Raw genomic sequence first — 17,395 nt, forward strand, 5'->3', positions numbered from 1 at the left:
TGAGTATAATACACAGCCAGTACAGTAGGCCAGCACAGCACAGCACGTACAACTCTACAAACAGTAGTCCACCATGTTATTCTCAGACACACTGCAACACTGTAGTATACTAAGAGAAGTGCAAACTGTAAAAGCTTAACTTAGACAACATAATGTTAGGGGCTGCCATTGCTATATACGTCAACATATGCAACATGTGGAGGGTTGTGCCAATGTGAATGCTGCTCAGCATCACACAGTGAGTAGACGGAGAGGAGTGTGCAGGCACAGGGTAAACTACCAGGGGCTACATGAGCTGGAGATAGTAGAGCGTTATAGAGTGGACAGAGACCTCCTGCAGAAGATTGTGGATCTGTGCAAGCCATGTCTCACACACAGACCCAACAGAGGGAAACCTATTCCAGTGGAAACCAAGGTATGTGTTGCCCTAAGGATACCAGCAACCCGTACCTTCCAGAGATCAACTGGTGATATGATGTGGATTTTACAAACATCAGCATCCAGGGTACTGCACCAGGTCATGAATGCCACGTCAGCACATGTCAGTGATGATGTATATATCCCCAATTCCCATAAGGTATTGGGCAGCAATATGTGTTGTTTCCACATGATAGTGGAATACCCTAAGTACCGTGTGCAATACACTGCATGCACATATGCATCAAAGCACCAGCCAGTGAGTGTGGTAGGGCCTACATCATCCACAAGGGCTTCCCCTCCATGAAGTGGCTGTTTGTGTGTGATGGCCAGCCTGTAATAATGAATGTGTGTGCTGGATGCCCTGGAAGCTGCAATGCTTCCGATATGTGGCATCTGACGCAGCTGTACAAAACATTTGGCAATGGGGACAACCCTCATGGTCACCTAGTGGGGGATGCCGGATGTGCAGTTCAACTGTGGCTGATGACACACATCAGAAATGCACACACACATGAACAGGAATGCCATAATGAGGCACACGCACATACAGAAACCTTACTCTTGCATGTGTATGTGTCGCTCAAGTCACAGTTCTGGTGCCTGGACACATCTGGTGGAGCATTACCGCACTTGTCATCTACATGTATCAGAATTGTCTGTGGCCTAGGTCATCTGTGTCACACACACACACACACACACACACACACACACACACACACATGACAGTTTATATACATAGTGTGAGTGACTGTTCATGTATGTGTAATACTGCAGAACAGTTCAAACACAGCAAAGTATGTCAATAATGGACATTCATCATAGTTGTACAACCACCTTGGAGGATATGCATGCAGAACTCTCATTGCATATGTGATACAGTGATGTACTTCACAATACCATTGTAAATGCAAATATCAAATGACAAATGACATAGCACATATCTATATGTACACATTGTTACCCATTATACATATTGGGGTGTAATACCTTGTGTTACTGTTGGTAAAGTATGTGTAGTAAATGTGGATAACTGACTCTGTTTAGCCTTATAGGTGTACAGCATGGGTTGGATAACACGTATCTGTCTGTATGATACCTTTGTGTAGACTAACTGTGTCATGTGCAGAATGCATTCTAGGCCACAGTATGAATTCCCAGATGTGGACAGGAATATCCCTATTGTCTTTGCTTGTAACTAACATGGCTACATGTCAAACAGTAATGGTCCCAGCAATGTGTGGCAGTCAATACCAGTGCGAACTGGTATAGTATAGTACATGTAGGATCCACATGCTACTGTGTGTCCTACATGTGTGGGACAGTTGTGAAGATATCATATAACAATTGGTCATTCAGACTGTTTAGGTCGTGTCTACTACCATAATGCAAAACTATGACAGATAGTAACAGTATCACCCACAGCACCGTGTAAAACCATAGCAATCACACATGTGTAGACAAGTACAACAGTATGTGTAGTATAATGCATACTGGCCACCAAAAGAAAGTATGATGTGTTAACAGTGTGAAATGCAGGGCATGTCACCATTCCAATGTGTCCACTATACATGTAGATGCAGACAGTGCACCTTCACCATGTTCACATATAGATACACGTAAATCTGTACTACACACATCTCACACGTACTGCACACTCTGTAACACATGCTGCCAATACTACACATGTCAGTCAAATGGCACATGGATGGATAATACATCTTCAGAATTAACAGTGCTGTACACTATACTACATTGATGATCATAGCTGGAATGTATCATGCCTGCTTACATACACCTAGAAGGAAATCACACTTTGTGTTAACAACACTGTAACATTATTACAGTGCTATGAAGCCATCCTGTGCATCAGCACCATGTTAGTCCATACCTGCATCAATGTTACACATTACAAGAGGTGGCACAAGTGTCATCATATGCACAGGGTATGTAGTTCCTTTTCCAGAGCCTATCAGTGAACCAGCCAATCAACATGTATGCATTTGTGTGTGTGTGAGATGGACAACAGGTTTTGCATGGCTTAATGTTGATGCAATGTGTGTGTGTGTGTATGTGTTATCCCTAGCTGTTTGTTTTATGTGTGCCTCTGCATGTACACTGTTTCAGCATGTGTCAGCCATATACTGGAGGTTGTGGGACAGTCACAGACTGTACCTGCCAGGCTGCACAGATCGCCACTCCTGGCCATGGACACCCCTCAATGCATTCAACCATGGTCCAGTCCTGCACCTGGCAATGTATACACATACATACATGGGATCTGTATCACAACCTGTGGATAAACGGGTGTCAGTAATGTTAACCTGATTTGCATAGTATTGCCATGTAATACATAGGTATATGAGCCATAGTCATTCTCCAAAGTAATAACCACTGCTGACTGCTGCTGAGATGGGCACATGACCGTTTAAAGGTGCTGTACTATCATTGTTTTCAATGTCCCTGGTAATACCCAGCAACAAAATAACTGGTCACTACACAACTATAACCCAGGATCACTACAGCACACAGTATGTGCACTATCACAGAGCCATAGCACATTCAGATACACCCAAGGTGAACAAGTACAGACAATGCAGCACATTTAATAGTGCTAATATCCACATACATATTACAAAGATATATATATATATATATATATATATATATATATATATATAGATACACACACACACACACACACACACACACACACACTTGGAAGGGCCGGGAGTTGAACATACACCTACCTACTCTAACACACTACAGCATTACGCATTTACATAACGCGCTACTGAGATTACTGAACACAGCACTACCAGAGGCATACTTCTAGGTGGGTGACATCATCCGCAAAGGCAAAGACGCCAATAGGGAATGTATGTGTTGTGAGGCATCTAAAAGCATTACTGTGTCCCCAGGCAGCTGGAAACACACACACACACACACACACACACACACACACACACACACACACACACACACACACACACACACACACTTGGAAGGGCCAGGAGTTGAACATACACCTACCTACTCTAACACACTACAGCATTACACATTTACAGAATGTGCTACCGAGATTACTGAACACAGCACTCCCAGAGGCATACTTCTAGGTGGGTGACATCATCCGCAAAGGCAAAGACGCTGATAGGGAATGTATGTGTTGTGAGGCATCTAAAAGCATTACTGTGTCCCCAGGCAGCTGGAAACACACAAACACACACACACACACACACACACACACACACACACACACACACACACACACTTGGAAGGGCTGGGAGTAGAACATACACCTACCTACTCTAACACACTACAGCATTACGCATTTACAGAATGCGCTACCGAGATTATGAACACAGCACTCCCAGAGGCATACTTCTAGGTGGGTGACATCATCTGCAAAGGCAAAGACGCCGATAGGGAATGTATGTGTTGTGAGGCATCTAAAAGCATTACTGTGTCCCCAGGCAGCTGGAAACACACACACACACACACACACACACACACACACACACACACACACACACACACACACACTTGCACTTGGAAGGGCCAGGAGTTGAACATACACCTACCTACTCTAACACACTACAGCATTACGCGTTTACAGAATGTGCTACCAAGATTACTGAACACAGCACTCCCAGAGGCATACTTCTAGGTGGGTGACATCATCCGCAAAGGCAAAGATGCCAATTGGGAATGTTTAGAGAGTGAGCGGTCTGAAAGCATATTACCATCCCAAGGTAGACATACACAAACACGGCAGTGCTGTCATCAGGCCAACTAAATATCTACGGAGCACAACAACACTAAATAGATATGGGATGCACCACAGACAGTACACCCTTCGAGAGAGCAACCAGTGTGTTCAATGTAGGCATCCATCGTGACATTGAAGTTGGACATCTGTTGCCTGGATGACCACCATGGCTATACAGGATGTCAATGGCCATGCCCACACGCTTAGTATCACACGTCTGTTTGGAATGTACTGTGTGTGTCCATCTACACAATGGCGTACTGGGCATGCTCACACACTTAACAGTTGCAAAGGGCCATCTTGCATGCACACGGAGTCTAATCACGGAAGGGCTCAGTGTGGAATGTACTGTGTGTCCATTTACACAATGGCATACTGGGCATGCTCACACACTTAGCAGTTGCAAAGGGCCATCTTGCATGCACATAGAGTCTAATCACGGAAGGGTGCAGTGTGGAATGTACTGTGTGTCCATCTACACAATGGAGTACTGGGCATGCTCACACACTTAGCAGTTGCAAAGGACCATCTTGCATGCACACGGACTCTAATCACGGAAGGGCGCAGTGTGGAATGTACTGTGCGTCCATCTACACAACGGTGTACTGGGCATGCTCACACACTTAGCAGTTGCAAAGGGCAATGTTGCATGCAGATGGAGTGTACACACAGAAGGGCACAGTAAGGTATAACTGCCCTCATGCACAGGGCGGTCACACATGCAGTGACCTGTACACACACAGCTGCCATCACAGCTGTCACAGGTGCAGGTCACACACGTACACACTGCAGTGTACACTGTAGCTGTCAAGTCAGCACCATGTCGTTGGTGCAGCACTACACAGCCTTACGGTCCCACAACACCATGTGACACATGACCACTGGGCTGTTCAGCAATGTACACCAGCTGTACAGAGTACACATGTACCAACAGGGATCCAACAGGTGTTATGCATTGCAATGATACCAGTATACATGAACAGGTCAGCTCAAGACATACCATGGCCCTTACACAGCTGTGACACCTGACTGTTGCTGTACACCAATGAACACACATCCGGGTATGTCATACATGTGATTGTGTGGATGTGTGCATGGACTGCACACACAACACATACATACATAGCCTTTGATGTATCTCGTGCATAACACTGGCCTAATCAATGCTACACACGCGAATTGAAGGTGGGCCCATGTCTGTTGAATGCTCACACTACAGGGGGTAGCAGTGTTGACCGGGACACATACCCTTGTACTGGTCGCCTGTGACACCCATGATATCATACCGCAGTCCATGTGTTATGTATGTCAACACACATGCCCAACAATAGCAATGCATACAAACATGGCAACAGGAGACACATGTGACATCTGTAATGTGCATGCAGCAAACTTGCATGTGCAGTGGCCGATGTCTGTAACATAGTTGCACCTACCTACGACATACAGACGCAATGCAGAGCCATCATTGACACCTGTATACGGTGACATACAAACAGCACATATGGAGGGATGTGTGTACATAATGTGGTGAACCACCTGTCTAGATGTATGTGCGCAGGGGGTGGCTCACAGTTGTGTCACACACCATCCTATCATGCCATGTGAAAACAGTACGCTATGTCGCTGTTACGTGACTGTGCTGACATAATGCATACACAGCGGTCAGGTGTTAACAACTATATGTCACATGGCACCTGTAACACCTACAACATCCCGTGTGCATATAGCAGCACATTTGCCAGATATAACGTTGGTACACATAATGCAATCAATACCGCTGCATGTCCATCAAACGTGTCATCATATGGCAGGTGTATCATTCCCAGCACTGCCATGTGTGTCCGAATGTGTGACCAGGGATTCCACATATCGCAGGGAATATGTCCCAGTTGCTACACATCCCTGTACACCATTGTAGAGATCTGTACATACGTCAGTGTGGGAAGCATGACATTGGCCGGTGAGGTGCATCACACACGTCGGCTGTCCATATACACATGTGTGGTCACCACAGTGTGTGTGTGTCTGTATGTATGTCTGGTGCTTGGTGTGAGGGTGTATGCTAATATACGGTGGGAAATGATCACTATTCCCACGTGGTGACTAACCCGTAATGGTGATGCATTGCACAACCCTGTTGATGCCATAGGTCCCAGCCATACTGGCTACCTGTGCATGTCCCTTCTCTGTGACACGTAGTGTGGGTGCATAGTTCTGTGAGCGTGATGACCACACAGGCAAGGTTCCCCAGCTGCATACTATGGGGTGTGCATTATAGTGATGTACACCCCGTGAATGTGGCCATGTTCCCGTACTGTTACAGGGTCCGACTGCTGCGCAGTGTGGCCTCCAGCTACCACGTGACACCTCACATCATCATTGGCCAGGCCGCTGTGTACAACCCCTGCACCATGTCACCATACCTGTAATGTGTCCTGCTATGTATGTCACGTCTCTGTCCAGTGTAGCCTGTGGCACCGACCACATGCGTTAGGTGCAGTATATGTGCGGACATCTGTGTCATGTTGGTGTGTCCAATAGTCAGGTTTAGGATACATGTAGCATGCTGATATTGCCAGACGTGCCTGTGTGTAATCCACAGTTACACGTGGGGGACTGCAAACACTGCTACCTGTAGGCACATGCAAGTACACCATAGGAGGGAACCAGGGTATCACAACCAACATGGTACTACAGATGTAACCAAGATACATACCGTGAACATGTCACATGCATGCTGCACCTGCACTACATGGTATGACTGGTGCATGTCGACAGTACACAACCTATGTCACATACACAACTCAGTATTCACACACAATCACTGCAACATACACATCCCTCACTATGCATACACAGGTATTACATACACCTCTCACTAAGCTGTTCACCCTGTGCATCAGAATATTTGTGCATAACCCTGCACCGATGGTGTGGATGACAGGGATGCAGTACAGGCTTCATCATATGCACAGGGTGATATGTTTGCCAGGGGCATAGGCTGCACCAATGGATAACATCATGTGTGTGTGTGTCAGGGCCGGTGAGTTGACTGGACATGTATGTGCAGAATGCATGTGGATGTTGTGGAACCCTACAGTTGTGTTTGCTGTGTGCGTGTATGTGTGTACACAGTTCTGCCATTTGTGATGCCTACACGGGGTATATTGACAGCCCCAGATTGTACAGTGCAGGTTGTACAGCTCACTATGTCCGTCCATGGCCACGTGACCTGTGCCTGCCTGGGGTTGCACGGGCACTACCAGGTGAAGGTACAGAGTGGCTACTGTCTGACGACACATGTCCGCTGGAACCGTGTCCCCACTAAGACCATCCAGAGCCACGTCCACATGGCCTGCTGTGTCCTGGGGTTGACAGCGCAGCACCAGCTGCACTGCTACCGGCACTATGGGAGCGGGCATGTGAGGTGGCACAATCACGTTGACCTACACTAGGTGGTGTTGCTGGCGTATGTCCACGTGGCCTACGCCTCACTCCTACCAGGTGTTCCAGCACAGACAGCTCCCACTTGTGGATTGCCATGCCTCAGTCAAGGATTCCGACCATTTCACCTAGTCACCTATTAAGTACATTAGCAATCTGCTGTTGAGCATTTGCCAATGCCTGGATGTTGTCATTTAGGGTATGGATAGCAGCCCTCTGCAGCCTCTGCCCTTCTCTGTTCTGCCATTCAGCGCGTGTCTGTGCCACCATTATAGTCTGGAACATGCGTCTGGTGATACCAGCTGCTGCGCTCTGTCCTGCAGGTGCATGTCTGCCAGAGGTCCTCCTACGAGCAGCACCGGCCACATGCCTGTGTGGCACATCTGCAGTCATTACACTGACATCATGGTGTGTAGACACACCTTCTGTAGCCACCACACGTTCCTGTTCCACGTCAACAGACGCTGACTGTCCTTCCTCTATGGCCACCGGTGATGCGGTATGTGTTGGCAGCAGAACTGTGTGCGGGGAAGAGGGGGACATAGCTGGGATGGTAACCATTGGCACAGATTCAGCCCCTGACAACCCTGCCTGTACCTCATGCATATGTTCATCACCGCTAGTATATGTGGGGACACTAACATCAGATGGACCACAGGAGGGTAACACACCCACATCACCTGTGAATGCAAAGAAATACTCTAAAGTACAATAGACACAGACACACACACACACAGACACACACACAGACACACACAGACACACACACACAGACAGACACACACAGACAGACACACACACACAGACACACAAACACAGACACACAAACACAGACACACACAGACACACCATGCATGTGATTTGTCAGATGTCATGCAGCATGCCTGCGATACAGCAGAGGGCATGCAGCTCAGACATTAACAGTGTTAGTAAGCATACCTCCCTGGGGTGCACACTACAGCAAGCAGGTGTCATATCAGTAGCCATGCAGTTCACACAATCATGGTAGTATGCATGCATCCCCGTGATACACCATGTGGCCTAGAACAGGATAACAGTACACATGGCTGACGTGACCTTGACATGTAATCTGCTGACATGTGCATTCACATGCATACATGTTTGACACAATGGTGTCCTGACACATGTACAGCATCATAATGGGCTTCACACTGCAGTGTTGTGTGTATGCCCTACAGATAGAATGCATGTTTAGCAAATGTGCATGAGCATGGGAGGGAAGTGTGAGCCATCTACATTGCTCTACAGTGTGAAGTACAGACACTGTGCCATTGCATGGCAACATGAAGCATGTATGTTGCTGTAGAATGCATAATATGTACACATTGCATAGCCATAACTGCAACACAGTCGTGATGTTCGACAGACTGTATATGGCAGACTTCAGTGACACCTCCAGTAGCTGTGCACAGGCTTTTAGGTTGTCCAGTGTACCACATCAACTGTATAATTGGTCAACTAAGGCTGTAATTGGACCATGTGTGGACAATGTGCAACAGGGTGTATACACATCCCAAGTACTGTGTGGCTACATGTCTCTGGCCATCCCCTATGGCCATGTGTGCACATGTGTTAGACAATTGTGTGTGATGGGCATCTTCTCCACATGTCTGTGTTGTCCCATATGACATGCACCCATAGATGTCAGATATGTCACAATCCACAGGGCTATGCAGACAACGGGTTGTATGTTTGGTATGTGGGGTATAGGTCATGCGATAGTGTGACAATATTGCAGACAGAACACTACATGTCTGGGACATGTCAGGTGGCACATCACAATGTGTGCACCCAATGCAGGGGCATATGACACAATGGTGACACTTGTGGGCTGCCCATATCACAGCTCAATGTGTGGTACTGTGTGCGTACCACACATGTTGTTCCAATGCATACTACATATGCCTCCATTGTAGAACACCTCCAGCATTGTATGCACAGCTGACCACACATGTTGCAGTGACAGGTACTTTGGTTTCAAGTCTATGTATCATTACATTTGTATATATTGCACATGGGTGGCGTGTGTGAATGAAGGGTGGTGTGACCTGCATATCATGACTGGAACACACATCAGGTGTGCAAGTGTTAACTGGTCACATGGCAAATAGATCTACACTGTAACATGCCTGATACTAATGACAGTCTCACCTGCAACGGACCCATGTCTGTGCGGCACGCAAGAGGTACCTGTATAGGGATGACACACCAGTATGAACATTATCCATGACTGTATGACAGCCACAGGTTGCACTGTGCATGTGAACACATTCACCTGTGTAATAGCATATAGTATGCACATGTGTGCATACACAACGTAGCATACTGTAGTATGCAGCATGTGTGTCCACATACCTGGCATATGTTGTTACTTTACATAATGTACAGTGACACATGCAACTTCATGGGATATAATAGCCATATGTGCAGTACTGACTTACCAGGCAACTCCAGGCTCATTGGTTGGGAGACACCCACCTCCACAATGGCAGCTAGTGTTTCTGGATGCTGTTCACTGGGTGTCCCCAGACTGGCCAGTAGCTCCTCGGTGTGTGCGAGTGGGGGCTGGGTTGGTGGCCCACCACCTGTTCCACCTTGTTCCCTGGCGATTGCAGTGGCATGCTGTTTTGCATGTCGTATCAGGTCCATGCAGTGTCTGCGCACCTGCTGGTAGGTGCGGTTATGGCCACCCACATCGTTCACCCTCCTGCATAGATCCTGCCACAGGGCATACCGCTGCTGGGCATGCTGTGGCACATGGCTGAACAACAAGTCATAGTTGTCATGGAGCTGTGGGATGAGGACATCATCCTCCTGGCGGGTGTATGCTGGGAGGCGTGTACGGGGCATTATCTGTAAAACATAATGATGGTGACAGGTCACAGTTTCAGAGATGTACAGAGATACTGCTGCACATACATTTCTATGACATCTACTGCATCTGCACAGTTATCTTTGCAAAGCATCATGACACTGACATGACTGACGTGTTTGTGTCACACATGTCACACCCATTATGCATTGGATATCATCACCATATATGTGTGTCACCTCATTATAGTGTTCATACTCCATGTAAATGCTGTCTTGCTGTGGGCATGTTTATTTGCCTGCACTTGTGTTCTTACCTATCTGCACATGCCTCGATGTGTCCACGGTACTACTGTTGACCTGGATGCTGTGTATATGTCACATATCAACACAGACACAGCCGTAATGGACTTGAGCAGTGACAATGCACACATACACATGGACACCTGTACATGCATGTGTTTTGCCTTATACATCTACACAGCACTGTACAACTGTTCAACATCCTGCCACAGATCTCCTGTATTACACATGTGATAGACATAGGACAATGGATAGTCAGACAACATTCGCAGGGATGGTCATCAACCATAGCATGTGCGGGCACGGTTTCCACACTGTAACAGACAGCCATTGTGCCACCGCAAGGTGCATCAGTGCCACATTACTGATCCAGTCAGTTGATAGTACATCTACCATGCGGCCATCACACCATGTATGACTGGGATGACATCTGCAGCTTTGATAGACAGGGTTGCATGGTATGGTGGGAATATGTCACATATATGGCAGAGGGATCTGTCCAGCCTGTGGTGATCCTAGTAGTAGGACGGTGGCTGTCCATGACATATGTCATATAGATCAGGATATGGACATGTAGCATGTCCATCATCATGGTGTAGCAAATGTCCTTCTGCAAGGTAGATAGCATGCTGCATAGTGGAGGTATGGATTGTGAAGGTTGGTATCGCACATCCATGCATGCATAGCCATTACCCCATACAGGTGGTATGTGATCCAATATTGGTCACCACAGTGCTGTATATGCCTGTCCAGTGATCTCTGTGCTCATGGATGGCACCCTGACATGACATGGGTACCTCATATGACTACCTAAGGGGCCTGGAGACATCACCATGTCGGGGGGTGCACTGCACAGCACCATCAATTACACAGTGTCCATAATGTTGACCACAGCCTAGGTAGTAGTTTCTGGGTACAGGGATGTTCACCAAGCGGTGACACTGCTGGTATCATCAATCAGACTATGCACATATGTCACACACCTCACCCACCAGCCCATTCTGTATGTTGTTCACAACACTGGCACAGCTAAACTGATAGGTCATGGCCATTCACAGCCTTACATACACAGATGCCTAACATTTGTCTGTGTGGTATGGACTACAATGAGGGTGGGGTACAACACATTAACCCTGTTCTACTGTATCTGGCACTGATGTGCTGTGCACATGTCACTCTTGCACCTTTTGTAGTTGTGAGTCTGTCAACAGGCCACTGGTGGAACACTCCTGTGACATGCAAAGGTACTTGTAATCAAATATCTGTGCTGTCTTGTACATATGTACTGCTAACATCTACAGTGCTAATGGTTCATGGACATGCACATTATACTCAGCAGGGTTATAGTGCGGTGCCACCCTAAATGACTGTCATCACCACTTGTGGGTTGATATTATCTAACACCCTATCTGTATTGTATGGTCATGCTAGGCACTTGTTCATAACATGTGAGCATGTCATGAGCTACTGATTACTATAGCGCCCATTCCACACCACTTCCCACAGGTACACTGGCTGTCCTACACTTCCCAGCTTGCTTAAGGTACGACAGCTGTTGTACACATGTAACGCACATATCCTGTGGGACATGGTTGTATATACAGGCATGTCCAACTGTCACGTACCAGTTCTACTGCCTGTCTATATGAGGGATATGTCGTACATGTGGCAATAGAGCAATTGTCTCATGTACACATTCAATGCTCACCTCCCAACATACGGCACTACAGCCTGTGGGAGATGCACTTCTGCAGCCGTGCTGGGCCCATAGCTCTCAGGTGTACTTCATTATGGGGAACATACCTCATTTGGGGTTCTAAAAGGTGCATGTTCCTCAAGGTTCCACATTGGAAGGGTCTGTCACACATTCATTGTTGTACATAGTTTACCTGCTAGCCATGGCTAAATAGATGGGAATCATATTAATTCATTGGAATATCTGTTTTATACGTAAGACCAGCCTATTTTAGCCATCATATGCCCTTCCTAGTTGACGCTGTTAGTAAGCCAGTTGTAAGTGTTCCACGTTTCGCCCATTTGTCACATGGTATGAGGGCTAATGTTCCTCAGTTTGGGGACAGGAGGCTGACAGCTATGGCTGGGGGTAATGCTGTCGCCAACCCTGACTGCACCTGACAGTCATTTGGGGATGTGTAACATTCACAACACACCCCACCCATCACATAGTCTCACATGATCTACACCACTGGCCACACCTACAAGGACAACCTGTGCAGTACGTCTCCATACTCACTGTAGGCACCAGAGGTGGCCCCCCATCATGGAAGACAACATCACCAGCTTATAGCCCACAGACTCATGTGTGCCCACCACATACAGCCAATAGTGAGTTATAACATTCACAACACACCAGTCATAGCTGACTCTGTAGGGTGTCACCCTGCAGTTCCACACAGCAGGCTACACAAGGCGTTAGTCGCTTACATCTAGCTGTCGGGTAACTGCTTCTGCAATATAACCTATGCACCCATGCCACACCTCACCAGGTACGATATGTCTGTCATTCGCCATGTTAGTGTGACTGCCCTGTGATGCCACTTCACAGACTACGTGTGCAGGGACATGCAATAGCTCACCAGTCTTATAGCCCTGAGGGTGTGGGCCTAGCCCTGGGGAGCATTTTGCATTCGTATGGACACGATACCACTGTACAATGACCGACTGTGTCACTTCAACAGTTGCCTATGCTCCTATTGTCATTCCACAGGCATGTGGTATCTGTCCGCTATGACTGTCGTGGTCAAACACAATGCTGTGGCACAGATGACTTGCACCTGTCAGCCCTGGGAGTACAGCTCACATGTAAGGCTCTTGCTGCTTCTATACTGCCTGTCTTGCACAGTTTCCAATAACTGTCACTGGCAGGGCGGTAACTGGCAGGCGTGACATGGGGTCATGTGACACATTGCTTGCATCTTCCTCTGTGACGCATGCAGGCAAGGCACACCTTATAATGCACCACTCAAACATCTCTGCAGTGACTGGGACCTGCCTCTAGGCTCTGCAGAGCACACCTGCAATGACAGGTTATAGACAGACCATACCTTTCAGGCACATACCTGGACCGGCACACCCACAGCTGAGGGGTTCCCATATCCCACTATGTTTTACACACATCCTGGCAAGTTGCTTAGCACAATGCATCAGAGGTGCTCCACATGCAACTAACTGTGTCTGGGACTGCTATACACATTGCAACAAGTGACAGAGTCAACATCATACCCCACGGGTAACATACCTTCTATGTTGGTATAGTGGACAGTGGGCCTCAGCTACTACTGATGTGTGACTGACACTACCCCACACTTAACTGGGATAGCCACTCATGTACCGACACATCCATGAGTCATACCATCCGCTCTGCTGGATCAACCCATACACACCACCTCCAAGACCTACATTACCCTTGGCATGAACACTACCACCATGTGACTGGTGTTACACAACTGGGGTTATCCCCTCATCGGTGGATTCCAAACATATGCTAATTAACCTTGTTAGCCACATCCCAGCAACACACCCATCACAGCATACACAGTACATGTATACTACAACACCTACTACAGACGTCTGCTGACAGCGGTTCTTAACATCATGACACCCGTGCAGATGGACAATGCACATACAAATGCTGACACATACCCCAGTGCACTTAATTAGCATGTACACAACTGCATGGATCATGCTATTCCACACAGAGCCATAATGGTACACACCAGATAACAGACGCCACTCTGGTGGTCATGTTCCATGGACATATGATGTACAACAACAGGTGTAGGCTGTTGCACAGTGGTGTACATTCCCATGTGTGGGGTGGCTCACTGGTCAGCCGTGGTGGGGCCCCAGGGTCCCTCATCACATACTCCAAGACTAGCTACGTAAACATGACTGCCACAAATTCTGGGGTGTACCACCAGGCATTATGGTGGTATGTCAGTATTCGATGGCAACACCCACATCTGCTGTCACATACAACAGTCACTCAGGAACATTGCAGACCCAGGTATTGTTGGCAACATGCTGGAGGATGGATTCAATGCTGACAGTACACCCTCTCACTCACTACAGGGTTGCAATCCATACATGAACATTGTGGTGTCCCTGTGGTCACACCTACACAGTACTGACCTACACTCTATATGTCCTGGGACACTGGCCCCATGTCACCTTCCAACGTCCCAGGCTGTGATGTCCACCAACCTCTGAATTACATGTCTCCCCACTAGGCCACCATATTCAGTAATAGCCTTGTTTCAGACATTGTAGCCCCTGAATGGCACACAGCAGCATTTATCACACTACACACAGGTGGCACCACATTGCACAAGTGGGACTATAGTCCTACACACCTGACTGGACTGTTCTGCATGGCTATGGGGCACATCATCAAGGACGTCATTCTCAGAGACATTGTTGGGCTCCTGTCCTTTGCTGCCACCCGGGTTGGGCTTGTTAAGGCCAGAGCATGGCCCCTACACATGGTGGACTCCTTTCATACAGTTACCAGGGCAGTTGCTGATGGTACGGGAGTCCACACATCCTACATTGTCCTCTCATTGCCTTTCAGCACCATTCCCCATTCTGGTATTGACAACATACACATCCACCTGCACATCGTACCCTGTGTCTCAGAATGTTATGCTATGTGGCTCATGGACAGGACACACAGTGAGGCCAGCATACCATAGTACCTACTACATGTCATCTACATTTGGCATACCATGGTCCTCAGTCATAGGGCCCCTCATGTTCAGTATATGCTTCCCTGTGGAACAGGCTGGCACAGGGGACTTTCCCTGCCTAGCTTTCAAACACCTACATACCAAGTGCCATGATTGCTCCACCAGCTGATACTGACTCCAACCATATGGGTGTCGCTGTGACAGATACATAATATGACTATCATGGCATCAAGCTGCATGACACAAGGTGCATGCACATCACCTTTGCATTACACCATTCACCCACTGACTATCACATGGATGGTAGTCCCCTACATACATATCACATTGTATATGTTTGCAGTACACACATATGTCGCACCCACTCCTGTGGTTCCCGTATTGCCACTGTGGCGTGGATATCCTCCTATGTGGCCACACCTATCTCTACTGGGTGTGTAACTGGTACATAGGCACCCATTGTACCTCTGAACTCAAGACATCTACACACATTCAAGGGTACACCACCCCATTTAGGGTGTACCTTACACAACAGCTACAGCTTTACATGCCACAACATTAACACGCCATGATGTTTACTGAGCTCCGACAGTTTAAATATGCGGCTGCACTACGGACACCACATCTGTACACATTTGCATACTACATACTCAGGGGTGACCTCTGCTGATCAGACAGGGCCCATGTCCACAACATTATTGATGGATATACTCCTCATATGCAACATAAGCAGCGGCCACTGTGAGCAACATGCTCATGGATATGTGCACACACGCCACATTGAGTGGGATGTGCTTCTGGGTTACATTCCCAAACTGGACACTCACCATGCTGTGGAACATAAGTCCTATGTACATCACGCAGGGACACTCAGTAGCACTGTTCATGTGATACCTCCCTTGGTGGTTGGGAGACACATGTAGGCCTGGGATCACTGCAGTGGCTGTACTGTGCAGTGGTGCAGGTGACATCTGGCTCTGCTGTTCACAGGACACTACCCTGGAGAGGTGCCACTAGTGTGAACACTGTAGTTGTGCTTACACATGGACTTGCCAGACTGCATAGTACCCCACTATGCACCTGTGCAGCTATTATATGTCCTTTGTGCATGGTTACTTGGTAGCCCTTCCATTTAGATTAGCTATCATACTATTACTATGTCCCATACCTACAGGCCATATGTATCCTGTTATTGTACATACCAACAGACGATACCTGTAGTATGCATTATATGCCTGTTATGCTGTATAGAATATCTGTCATATCTACCTATAATACTATACATTACACATATTTCACATAGTATCCCATAATGCAAAGTATACTTGCACAGCGGGATCACCTTACATATGTCATTAACGTTATATGCCCATACACATGCGTGCTGTGACAGTATATCAACATATACTATCCCCTGCTATGGTACGTCCTTGTTGGACATACCCTACCACTGACGGCAGGTTGTATGGCATTGTTCTGTTTAATGCCCTCATGTAGCATCCATTGTGGTGTCTGTGCTGTGTACCTTGTGTCCCACTGCTGGACGCACAGTTTCTACACGCGTTAGTATGCTCAGCAAGACATCACTACATAAATACCTTTCCCCACTTTATGCATTACGGACACGTTTAATTAATGCAAACCAGGCTATACATACAGTAAAACTAATTAATACTGATCATGCTATACATAACCTTACATATCGGGCGTTCTACATACCTTGTTGTCGTTACGGCGTTTCGTTTCTATCTCTCTCACAGTGTTTCAACTGTTATTCGGTATGAGCATACGGTTTGAATGTCTGGCAAGTCATCCTTATATACGTCGATACCTGAAACATGTGGATTCTTCCTGCCAATTGGTGTTCCTGAGTGATTAATTACTTGCATATCAGATGTGCAGCTACTCCATTCGCCAT

The sequence above is a fragment of the Protopterus annectens genome, chromosome 2.part0, assembly GCF_019279795.1.
Source record: "Protopterus annectens isolate FY-2018-M chromosome 2.part0, PAN1.0, whole genome shotgun sequence".
Classification (NCBI taxonomy): domain Eukaryota; kingdom Metazoa; phylum Chordata; order Ceratodontiformes; family Protopteridae; genus Protopterus; species Protopterus annectens.